Raw genomic sequence first — 12,576 nt, 5'->3', positions numbered from 1 at the left:
GAGCTGATGTAGCTGAGGTGACTCACTAACCAGCAGCCAGATGGAGTGTGCAGTGCAGCCGTGGTGGCAGAAAGGCTCCCCAAGATGGCCGATCCAACAGGGAAGAGTCCAGATGCATAGCTCACAGGAGCTGCTAACAGAGCGGGCAGCTGGAGGCAGTGCACAGATGGTGACAAGGTGGGCGACCTAGGAAGGAAGATGGCCATGTAGGGTAATGGGAGGCAATATGGTGAGATGCTGTGATCATTCATCCCAGGTTACAGTAGGATCCAGCTGGAGAATCAGGTGGTAGGTGGCAGCTTAGCTGCGCTGGTGGCATCAGCTCTCAGCAGAAGGGAAGCACGGTGGAGAAAAGGCATAGAGTCCCTGGGGAAACAGCAGGCAGCCGGGTGGAGAACCACATTGGCCCCGGGCAACTGGCACACGATGGACTCCTCTTATGGAGGTGGCTTCTGGCAGGGGGGCAGGGAATGGTGGTCAGTGCAGGGCTTCACCAGGTTGCAAGTGTGAGCAGTGGCAGTTCCCAGTCTGTGTTGCTGGGTGCAGGAAGCAAAGGCCGCAATCAGCACATACGGGTGCAAGGATCAGCAGTCTGTAATTGGTGTGGTATGGGGGCCTCTCTCCTGGGGCTGGATGGGGGGCTGGACCTCAGGAGAGAGCCCTAGGCACGTCTGCTCGGGTCAGAAGCCAGATGTAGAAAAAATGTCTGTCATGCAGGGTTGGAATACACAACTCTGAATTAGCTCTTTTTTTAGTTTTAAACTGACACAACATGACAAGATAGAGGACCCACCCAGCGGTACTAAATAGCAATAAGTAGGGACAAATGCCATAAACTATAAACAAAGTAACTGTAAAGCAAACAATAGATTATACAGTTTGTGTAGATGTTTGCTGTATGCAGATGTTGGAAGTTTCATAATTGCCAGGAAGTGTTTGTTATACAGGAAGTGCCTCTGGGATGGCCTTCGGTGGGTTACTAATCAATGGTACCATTGATGGGTAAAATTGATGGTGTGAAATCATCTGCAATGGAACCATCAATGGTTTCACCCACCAATGGTCACCCATGCTTTACAATGTATTAGGTTGTGGACCCATGAGAGTACAGAGGTGGAGCTTCACAGGAGTGTTAGGAGCGGTGCTAAGCTCAGTGTCCCAACACCTTGAAAAAAAAATAAGATTTTACTCACCGGTAAATCTATTTCTCGTAGTCCGTAGTGGATGCTGGGACTCCGTAAGGACCATGGGGATTAGCGGCTCCGCAGGAGACTGGGCACAACTAAAGAAAGCTTTAGGACTACCTGGTGTGCACTGGCTCCTCCCACTAAGACCCTCCTCCAGACCTCAGTTAGGATACTGTGCCCGGAAGAGCTGACACAATAAGGAAGGATTTTGAATCCCGGGTAAGACTCATACCAGCCACACCAATCACACCGTATAACTCGTGATACTATACCCAGTTAACAGTATGAAATATAACTGAGCCTCTCAACAGATGGCTCAACAATAACCCTTTAGTTAGGCAATAACTATAAACAAGTATTGCAGACAATCCGCACTTGGGATGGGCGCCCAGCATCCACTACGGACTACGAGAAATAGATTTACCGGTGAGTAAAATCTTATTTTCTCTGACGTCCTAAGTGGATGCTGGGACTCCGTAAGGACCATGGGGATTATACCAAAGCTCCCAAACGGGCGGGAGAGTGCGGATGACTCTGCAGCACCGAATGAGCAAACTCTAGGTCCTCCTCAGCCAGGGTATCAAACTTGTAGACTCTTACAAAAATGTTTTAACCCGACCAAGTAACAGCTCGGCAAAGTTGTAAAGCCGAGACCCCTCGGGCAGCCGCCCAAGAAGAGCCCACTTTCCTCGTGGAATGGGCTTTTACAGATTTAGGGTGCGGCAGTCCAGCCGCAGAATGTGCAAGTTGAATCGTGCTACAGATCCAGCGAGCAATCGTCTGCTTAGAAGCAGGAGCACCCAGCTTGTTGGGTGCATACAGGAGAAATATCGAGTCAGTTTACCTGACTCCAGCTGTCCTGGAAACATATACTTTTCAGGGCCCTGACTACGTCCAGTAACTTGGAATCCTCTAAGTCCCAAGTAGCCGCAGGCACCACAATAGGTTGGTTCACATGAAAATAAGAATTTACTTACCGATAATTCTATTTCTCGGAGTCCGTAGTGGATGCTGGGGTTCCTGAAAGGACCATGGGGAATAGCGGCTCCGCAGGAGACAGGGCACAAAAGTAAAGCTTTCCGATCAGGTGGTGTGCACTGGCTCCTCCCCCTATGACCCTCCTCCAAGCCAGTTAGGTACTGTGCCCGGACGAGCGTACACAATAAGGGAGGAATTTTGAATCCCGGGTAAGACTCATACCAGCCACACCAATCACACCGTACAACTTGTGATCTAAACCCAGTTAACAGTATGATAACAGCGGAGCCTCTGAAAAGATGGCTCACAACAATAATAACCCGATTTTTGTAACTATGTACAAGTATTGCAGATAATCCGCACTTGGGATGGGCGCCCAGCATCCACTACGGACTCCGAGAAATAGAATTATCGGTAAGTAAATTCTTATTTTCTCTATCGTCCTAGTGGATGCTGGGGTTCCTGAAAGGACCATGGGGATTATACCAAAGCTCCCAAACGGGCGGGAGAGTGCGGATGACTCTGCAGCACCGAATGAGAGAACTCCAGGTCCTCCTTAGCCAGGGTATCAAATTTGTAGAATTTAGCAAACGTGTTTGCCCCTGACCAAGTAGCTGCTCGGCAAAGTTGTAAAGCCGAGACCCCTCGGGCAGCCGCCCAAGATGAGCCCACCTTCCTTGTGGAATGGGCATTTACATATTTTGGCTGTGGCAGGCCTGCCACAGAATGTGCAAGCTGAATTGTATTACACATCCAACTAGCAATAGTCTGCTTAGAAGCAAGAGCACCCAGTTTGTTGGGTGCATACAGGATAACAGCAAGTCAGTTTTCCTGACTCCAGCCGTCCTGGAACATATTTTCAGGGCCCTGACAACATCTAGCAACTTGGAGTCCTCCAAGTCCCTAGTAGGTGCAAGGCACCACAATAAGCTGGTTCAGGTGAAACACTGACACCACCTTAGGGAGAGAACTGGGGACGAGTCCGCAGCTCTGCCCTGTCCGAATGGACAAACAGATATGGGCTTTTTTGAGAAAAAAAACCACCAATTTGACACTCGCCTGGTCCAGGCCAGGGCCAAGAGCATGGTCACTTTTCATGTGAGATGCTTCAAATCCACAGATTTGACTGGTTTTAAACCAATGTGATTTGAGGAATCCCAGAACTACGTTGAGATCCCACAGTGCCACTGGAGGCACAAAAGGGGGTTGTATATGCAATACTCCCTTGACAAACTTCTGGACTTCAGGAACTGAAGCCAATTCTTTCTGGAAGAAAATCGACAGGGCCGAAATTTGAACCTTAATGGACCCCAATTTGAGGCCCATAGACACTCCTGTTTGCAGGAAATGCAGGAAACGACCGAGTTGAAATTTCTTTGTGGGGCCTTCCTGGCCTCACACCACGCAACATATTTTCGCCACATGTGGTGATAATGTTGTGCGGTCACCTCCTTTCTGGCTTTGACCAGGGTAGGAATGACCTCTTCCGGAATGCCTTTTTCCCTTAGGATCCGGCTTTCCACCGCCATGCCGACAAACGCAGCTGCGGTAAGTCTTGGAACAGACATGGTACTTGCTGAAGCAAGTCCCTTCTTAGCGGCAGAGGCCATAAGACCTCTGTAAGCATCTCTTGAAGTTCCGGGTACCAAGTCCTTCTTGGCCAATCCGGAGCCATGAGTATAGTTCTTACTCCTCTACGTCTTATAATTCTCAGCACCTTAGGTATGAGAAGCAGAGGAGGGAACACATACACCGACTGGTACACCCACGGTGTTACCAGAACGTCCACAGCTATTGCCTGAGGGTCTCTTGACCTGGCGCAATACCTGTCCCGTTTTTTGTTCAGACGGGACGCCATCATGTCCACCTTTGGTATTTCCCAACGGTTTACAATCATGTGGAAAAAACTTCCCGATGAAGTTTCCACTCTCCCGGGTGGAGGTCGTGCCTGCTGAGGAAGTCTGCTTCCCAGTTTCCATTCCCGGGATGAAACACTGCTGACAGTGCTATCACATGATTTTCCGCCCAGCGAAAAGTCCTTGCAGTTTTTGCCATTGCCCTCCTGCTTCTTGTGTCGCCCTGTCTGTTTACGTGGGCGACTGCCGTGATGTTTTTCCCACTGGATCAATACCGGCTGACCTTGAAGCAGAGGTCTTGCAAAGCTTAGAGCATTATAAATTTACCCTTAGCTCCAGTATATTTATGTGGAGAAAAGTCTCCAGACTTGATCACACTCCCTGGAAATTTTTTCCTTGTGTGACTGCTCCCCAGCCTCCCGGGCTGGGCTCCGTGGTCACCAGCATCCAATCCTGAATGCCGAATCTGCGGCCCTCTAGAAGATGAGCACTCTATAACCACCACAGGAGAGACACCCTTGTCCTTGGATATAGGGTTATCCGCTGATGCATCTGAAGATGCGATCCGGACCATTTGTCCAGCAGATCCCACTGAAAAATTCTTGCGTGAAATCTGCCGAATGGAATTGCTTCGTAGGAAGCCACCATTTTTACCAGGATCCTTGTGCAATGATGCACTGTTTTTAGGAGGTTCCTGACTAGCTCGGATAACTCCCTGGTTTTCTCTTCCGGGAGAAACACCTTTTTCTGGACTGTGTCCAGAATCATCCCTAGGCACAGCAGACGTGTCGTCGGGATCAGCTGCGATTTTGGAATATTTAGAATCCACCCGTGCTGTTGTAGCAGTATCCGAGATAGTGCTACTCCGACCTCCAACTGTTCCCTGGACTATGCCCTTATCAGGAGATCATCCAAGTAAGGGATAATTAAGACGCCTTTTCTTCGAAGAAGAATCATTATTTCGGCCATTACCTTGGTAAAGACCCGGGGTGCCGTGGACAATCCAAACGGCAGCGTCTGAAACTGATAGTGACAGTTCTGCACCACGAACCTGAGGTACCCTTAGTGAGAAGGGCAAATTTGGGACATAGAGGTAAGCATCCCTGATGTCCCGGGACACTATATAGTCCCCTTCTTCCTGGTTCGTTATCACTGCTCTGAGTGACTCCATCTTGATTTGAACCTTTGTAAGTGTTCAAAAAAATTTTTTTAGAATAAGTCTCACCTAGCCTTCTGGCTTCAGTACCACAATATAGTGTGGAATAATACCCCTTTTCTTGTAGTAGGAGGGGTAATTTAATTATCACCTGCTGGAATACAGCTTGTGAATTTTTTCCCATACTGCCTCCTTGTCGGAGGGAGACCTTGGTAAAGCAGACTTCAGGAGCCTGCGAAGGGGAAACGTCTCGACATTCCAATCTGTACCCCTGGGATACTACTTGTAGGATCCAGGGGTCCTGTACGGTCTCAGCGCCATGCTGAGAACTTGTCAGAAGCGGTGGAACGCTTCTGTTCCTGGGAATGGGCTGCCTGCTGCAGTCTTCTTCCCTTTCCTCTATCCCTGGGCAGATATGATCTTATAGGGACGAAAGGACTGAGGCTGAAAAGACGGTGTCTTTTTCTGCAGAGATGTGACTTAGGGTAAAAACGGCGGATTTTCCAGCAGTTGCCGTGGCCACCAGGTCCGATGGACCGACCCCAAATAACTCCTCTTCCTTTATACGGCAATACACCTTTGTGCCGTTTGGAATCTGCATCACCTGACCACTGTCGTGTCCATAACATCTTCTGGCAGATATGGACATCGCATTTACTCTTGATGCCAGAGTGCAAATATCCCTCTGTGCATCTCGCATATATAGAAATGCATCCTTTAAATGCTCTATAGTCAATAAAATACTGTCCCTGTCAAGGGTATCAATATTTTTAGTCAGGGAATCCGACCAAGCCACCCAGCTCTGCACATCCAGGCTGAGGCGATCGCTGGTCGCAGTATAACACCAGTATGTGTGTATATACTTTTTATGATATTTTCCAGCCTCCTGTCAGCTGGTCCTTGAGGACGGCCCTATCTATAGACGGTACCGCCACTTGTTTTGATAAGCGTGTGAGCGCCTTATCCACCCTAAGGGGTGTTTCCCAACGCGCCCTAACTTCTGGCGGGAAAGGGTATACCGCCCATAATTTTCTATCGGGGGGAACCCACGCATCATCACACACTTTATTTAATTTATCTGATTCAGGAAAAACTACGGTAGTTTTTTCACATCCCACATAATACCCTCTTTTGTGGTACTTGTAGTATCAGAAATATGTAACACCTCCTTCATTGCCTTTAACGTGTGGCCCTAATAAGGAATACGTTTGTTTATTCACCGTCGACACTGGATTCAGTGTCCCTGTCTGTGTCGACCGACTAAAGTAAACGGGCGTTTTAAAAACCCCTGACGGTGTTTTTGAGACGTCTGGACCGGTACTAATTGTTTGTCGGCCGTCTCATGTCGTCAACCGACCTTGCAGCGTGTTGACATTATCACGTAATTTCCTAAATAAGCCATCCATTCCGGTGTCGACTCCCTAGAGAGTGACATCACCATTACAGGCAATTGCTCCGCCTCCACACCAATATCGTCCTCATACATGTCGACACACACGTACCGACACACAGCAGACACAGGGAATGCTCTTAACGAAGACAGGACCCCACTAGCCCTTTGGGGAGACAGAGGGAGAGTTTGCCAGCACACACCAAAAGCGCTATATATGACAGGGATAGCCTTATAATAAGTGCTCCCTGTATAGCTGCTTTTATAATATAATTTTTGCCACTATTTTGCCCCCCCTCTCTTGTTTTACCCTGTTTCTGTAGTGCAGTGCAGGGGAGAGATCTGGGAGCCGTCCTGACCAGCGGAGCTGTGTAAGGAAAATGGCGCTGTGTGCTGAGGAGATAGGCCCCGCCCCTTTTCCGGCGGGCTCGTCTCCCGCTCTTTAGTGTATTCTGGCAGGGGTTAAATATCTCCATATAGCCCCGGAGGCTATATGTGAGGTATTTTTTAGCCAAATAGGTTTTCATTTGCCTCCCAGGGCGCTCCCCTCCCAGCGCCCTGCACCCTCAGTGACTGCCGTGTGAAGTGTGCTGAGAGGAAAATGGCGCACAGCTGCAGTGCTGTGCGCTACCTTTAGAAGACTGTGGAGTCTTCTGCCGCCGATTCTGGACCTCTTCATGTTTCAGCATCTGCAAGGGGGCCGGCGGCGAGGCTCCGGTGACCATCCAGGCTGTACCTGTGATCGTCCCTCTGGAGCTGATGTCCAGTAGCCAAGAAGCCAATCCATCCTGCACGCAGGTGAGTTCACTTCTTCTCCCCTAAGTCCCTCGTTGCAGTGATCCTGTTGCCAGCAGGACTCACTGTAAAATAAAAAACCTAAGCTAAACTTTCTCTAAGCAGCTCTTTAGGAGAGCCACCTAGATTGCACCCTTCTCGGCCGGGCACAAAAATCTAACTGGCTTGGAGGAGGGTCATAGGGGGAGGAGCCAGTGCACACCACCTGATCGGAAAGCTTTACTTTTGTGCCCTGTCTCCTGCGGAGCCGCTATTCCCCATGGTCCTTTCAGGAACCCCAGCATCCACTAGGACGATAGAGAAAAACTGATACCACCTTAGGAAGGAATTGGGAACGAGTCCTCAATTCCACCTTATCCATATAAAATACAGATAAGGGCTTTTGTATGACAAAGCCGCCAATTCTGATACCCGCCTGGCCGACGCCAAGGCCCACAGAATGACCACTTTCCACGTGAGGTATTATAGCTCCACGGATTTAAGTGGCTCAACCCAATGCGACTTCAGGAAATCCAATACCACGTTGAGATCCCACGGTGCCACTGGAGGCACAAACGGGGGCTGACTATGCAGCACTCCCTTAACAAAAGTCTGAACTTCAGGCAGTGAAGCCAATTCAATTTTGGAAGAAAATCGATAGAGCCGAAATCTGGACCTTAATGGAACCCAATTTTAGGCCCATAGTCACCTCTGACTGTAGGAAGTGCAGAAATCGACCGAGCTGAAATTTCTCCTTTGGGCCCTTCCTGGCCTCACAGTACGCAACATATTTTCGCCATATGCGGTGATAATGGTTTGCGTTCACTTCTTTCCTAGCTTTAAATAGCGTAGGGATAACTTCCTCCGGAATTCCCTTTTCCTTCAGGATCCGGCGTTCAACCGACATGCCGTCAAACGCAGCCGCGGTACGTCTTGGAACAGACAGGCCCCCTGCTGCAGCAGGTCCTGTCTGAGCGGCAGAGGCCATGGGTCCTCTGAGATCATTTCTTGGAGTTCTGGTTACCAAGCTCTTCTTGGCAAACCCGGAACAATGAGTATAGTTCTTACTCCTCTCCTTCTTATTATTCTCATTACCCTGGGTAAGAGAGGCAGAGAAGGGAACACATACACCGACTGGTACACCCACGGTGTTACCAGAGCGTCCAGAGCTATCGCCTGAGGGTCCGTGACCTGGCGCAATATCTTTGTAACTTTTAGTTGAGGCGGGACGCCATCATGTCCACCTGTGGCCTTTCCCAACGGTGTACAATCATTTGGAAGACTTCTGGATGAAGTCCCCACTCTCCCGGGTGGAGGTCGTGTCTTCTGAGAAAGTCTGCTTCTCAGTTGTCCACTCCGGGAATGAACACTGCCGACAGTGCTAACACATGATTTTCCGACCACCGGAGAATCCTTGTGGCTTCTGCCATCGCCATCCTGCTTCTTGTGCCGCCCTGTCGGTTTACATGAGCGACCGCCGTGATGTTGTCTGACTGGATCAGCACCGGCCCGTGTTGAAGCAGGGGTCTAGCCTGACTTAGGGCATTGTAAATGGCCCTTAGTTCCAGAATATTTATGTGTAGGGAAGTCTCCTGACTTTTCCATAGCCTTGGAAGTTTCTTCCCTGTGTGACTGCCCCCCAGCCTCGAAGGCTGGCATCCATGGTCACCAGGACCCAGTCCTGTATGCCGAATCTGCGGCCCCCTAGAAGATGAGCACTCTGCAGCCACCACAACCGCGACACCCTGGCCCTTGGAGACAGGGTTATCCGCCGATGCATCTGAAGATGCGACCCGGACCACTTGTCCAACATATACCACTGGAAAATCCTTGCATGGGACCTGGCGAATGGAATTTCTTCGTAAGAAGCTACCATCTTTCCCAGGGCTCGCGTGCATTGATGCACCGACACCTGTATACGTATTAGGAGGTCTCTGTCTAGAGACGACAACTCCTTGGACTTCTCCTCCGGGAGAAACCCTTTTTATCCTGTTCTGTGTCCAGAACCATACCCAGGAACAGTAGACGCGTCGTAGGAACCAGCTGCGACTTTGGAATATTCAGAATCCAGCCGTGCTGTTGTAGCACTTCCCGAGATAGTGCTAATCCGACGAACAACTGCTCCATGGACCTCGCCTTTATAAGGAGATCGTCCAAGTACGGGACAATTATTTCGGCCATTACCTTGGTAAATACCTCGGTGCCGGGGACAGACCAACAGCAACGTCTTGGAATTGGTAATGACAATCCTGTACCACAATTTTGAGGTACTCCTGGTGAAGAGGGTAAATAGGGACATGCAGGTAAGCATCCTTGATGTCCAGTGATACCCTGAAATTCTCCAGGCTTGCAATTATCGCCCTGAGCGATTCCATTTTGAACTTGAACCTTCGTATATAAGTGTTCAAGGCTTTCAATTTTAGAATGGGTCTCACCAAACCGTCTGGTTTCGGTACCACAACATTTTGGAATAGTAACCCCGGCCTTGTTGAAGGAGGGGTACCTTGATTTCACCTGCTGGAAGTACAGCTTGTGAATTGCCGCCAGTACTACCTTTCTCCGAGGGCAGCAGGCAAGGCTGATGTGAGGTAACGGCGAGGGGAAGTCGCCTCGAACTCCAGCCTGTATCACTGTGATACTATTTGCAGAACCTAGGGATCCACCTGTGGGCAAGCCCACTGGTCCCTGAAGTTCCCGAGACGCGCCCCTCCACCTGTGGAGCCCCAGCGTCTTGCGGTGGACTCAGAGGAAGCGGGGGAAGATTTTTGATCCTGGGAACTGGCTGCTGGTGCAGCTTTTTCCTTCTTCCCTTGTTTCTGTGCAGAAAGGAAGCACCTTTGACCCGCTTGCTTTTCTGAAGCCGAAAGGACTGTACCTGAAAATACGGTGCTTTCTTAGGCTGTGAGGAAACCTGAGGTAAAAAATTTTCTTCCCAGCTGTTGCTGTGGATACGAGGTCCCAGAGACCATCCCCAAACAATTCCTCACCCTTATAAGGCAGAATCTCCATGTGCCTTTTACAGGCAGCATCACCTGTCCACTGCCGGGTTTCTAATACCCTCCTGGCAGAATGGACATTGCATTAATTCTGGATGCCAGCCGGCAAATATCCCTCTGTGCATCCTTTATATATAAGACGACGTCTTTAATATGCTCTATGTTAGCAAAATATTATCCCTGTCTTAGAGTATTAATATTATCTGACAGAGTATCAGACCACGCTGCAGCAGCACTATTTATGCTGAGGCAACTGCAGGTCTCAGTATATAACCTGAGTGTGTATATACAGACTTCAGGATAGCCTCCTGCTTTTTATCAGCAGGCTCCTTCAAGGTGGCCGTATCCTAAGACGGCAGTGCCACCTTTTTTGACAAACGTGTGAGCGCCTTATCCACCCTAAGGGATATCTCCCAACGTGACCTATCCTCTGGCGGGAAAGGGTACGCCATCAGTAACTTTTTAGAAATTACCAGTTTCTTATCGGGGGAACCCACGCTTCTTTACACACTTCATTCATTCATCTGATGGGTGAACAAAACACTGGCTGCTTTTTCTCCCCAATAAATAAAACCCCTTTTATGTGGTACTTGGGTTCATGTCAGAAATGCGTAACACATTTTTCGTTGCCGAGATCATGTAACGGATGTTCCTAGTGGATTGTGTATATGTCTCAACCTCGTCGACACTGGAGTCAGACTCCGTGTCGACATCTGTGTCTGCCATCTGAGGTAACGGGCGTTTTTTGAGCCCCTGATGGCCTTTGAGACGCCTGGGCAGGCGCGGGCTGAGAAGCCGGCTGTCCCACAGCTGTTACGTCATCCAGCCATTTATGTAAGGAGTTGACATTGTCGGTTAATACCTTCCACCTATCCATCCACTCTGGTGTCAGCCCCACAGGGGGTGACATCCCATTTATCGGCCTCTGCTCCGCCTCCACGTAACCTTCCTCATCCAACATGTCGACACAGCCGTACCGACACACCGCACACACACAGGGAATGCTCTGACTGAGGACAGGACCCCACAAAGTCCTTTGGAGAGACAGAGAGAGAGAGTATGCAAGCACACACCAGAGCGCTATATAATGCAGGGATTAACACTATAACTGAGTGATTTTTCCCCCAATAGCTGCTTGTATACATATATTGCGCCTAAATTTAGTGCCCCCCCTCTCTTTTTAACCCTTTGAGCCTGAAAACTACAGGGGAGAGCCTGGGGAGCTGTCTTCCAGCTGCACTGTGAAGAAAAAATGACGCCAGTGTGCTGAGGGAGAAGCCCCGCCCCTTTTTCGGCGGACTTTTCTCCCGCTTTTTTATGGATTCTGGCAGGGGTAATTTATCACATATATAGCCCTGGGACTATATATTGTGATGATTTGCCAGCCAAGGTGTCTTATATTGCCCTCAGGGCGCCCCCCCCCAGCGCCCTGCACCCATCAGTGACCGGAGTGTGAGGTGTACATGAGGAGCAATGGCGCACAGCTGCAGTGCTGTGCGCTACCTTGGTGAAGACCGAAGTCTTCTGCCGCCGATTTTCCGGACTCTTCATGCTTCTGGCTCTGTAAGGGGGACGGCGGCGCGGCTCCGGGAACGAACACCAAGGTCGGGTCCTGCGGTCGATCCCTCTGGAGCTAATGGTGTCCAGTAGCCTAAGAAGCCCAAACTACCACCTGTTAGGTAGGTTCGCTTCTTCTCCCCTTAGTCCCTCGCTGCAGTGAGTCTGTTGCCAGCAGATCTCACTGTAAAATAAAAAACCTAAATATACTTTCTTTCTAGGAGCTCAGGAGAGCCCCTAGTGTGCATCCAGCTCAGCCGGGCACAAAAATCTAACTGAGGTCTGGAGGAGGGTCTTAGTGGGAGGAGCCAGTGCACACCAGGTAGTCCTAAAGCTTTCTTTAGTTGTGCCCAGTCTCCTACAGAGCCGCTAATCCCCATGGTCCTTACGGAGTCCCAGCATCCACTTAGGACGTCAGAGAAATAAAAAATACTATCTATCTATCTATCTATCTATTTATGGCCCTCATTCCGAGTTGTTCGCTCGGTAAAAATCTTCGCATCGCAGCGATTTTCCGCTTAATGCGCATGCGCAATGTCCGCACTGCGACTGCGCCAAGTAAATTTGCTATGCACTTAGGAATTTTACTCACGGCTTTTTCATCGGTCTGGCGATCGTAATGTGATTGACAAGAAATGGGTGTTACTGGGCGGAAACAGGCCGTTTTATGGGCGTGTGGGAA

The 12,576-nt window shown here is 49.7% G+C and overlaps 1 long non-coding RNA gene across 1 annotated transcript in view; it reads right to left on the bottom strand.

Moving 5' to 3' along the window:
• The window catches only part of LOC134928478 (uncharacterized), a 64,583-nt gene that overhangs the window by 50,563 nt on the left and 1,444 nt on the right, over positions 1-12,576 (bottom strand). The window lies entirely within an intron of this gene.

This window comes from Pseudophryne corroboree, chromosome 5 (assembly GCF_028390025.1).
Source record: "Pseudophryne corroboree isolate aPseCor3 chromosome 5, aPseCor3.hap2, whole genome shotgun sequence".
NCBI classification, from domain to species: domain Eukaryota; kingdom Metazoa; phylum Chordata; class Amphibia; order Anura; family Myobatrachidae; genus Pseudophryne; species Pseudophryne corroboree.
The sequence above is the reverse complement of the archived record's forward strand: the minus strand, read 5'-3'. Positions and strand labels throughout refer to the sequence as shown.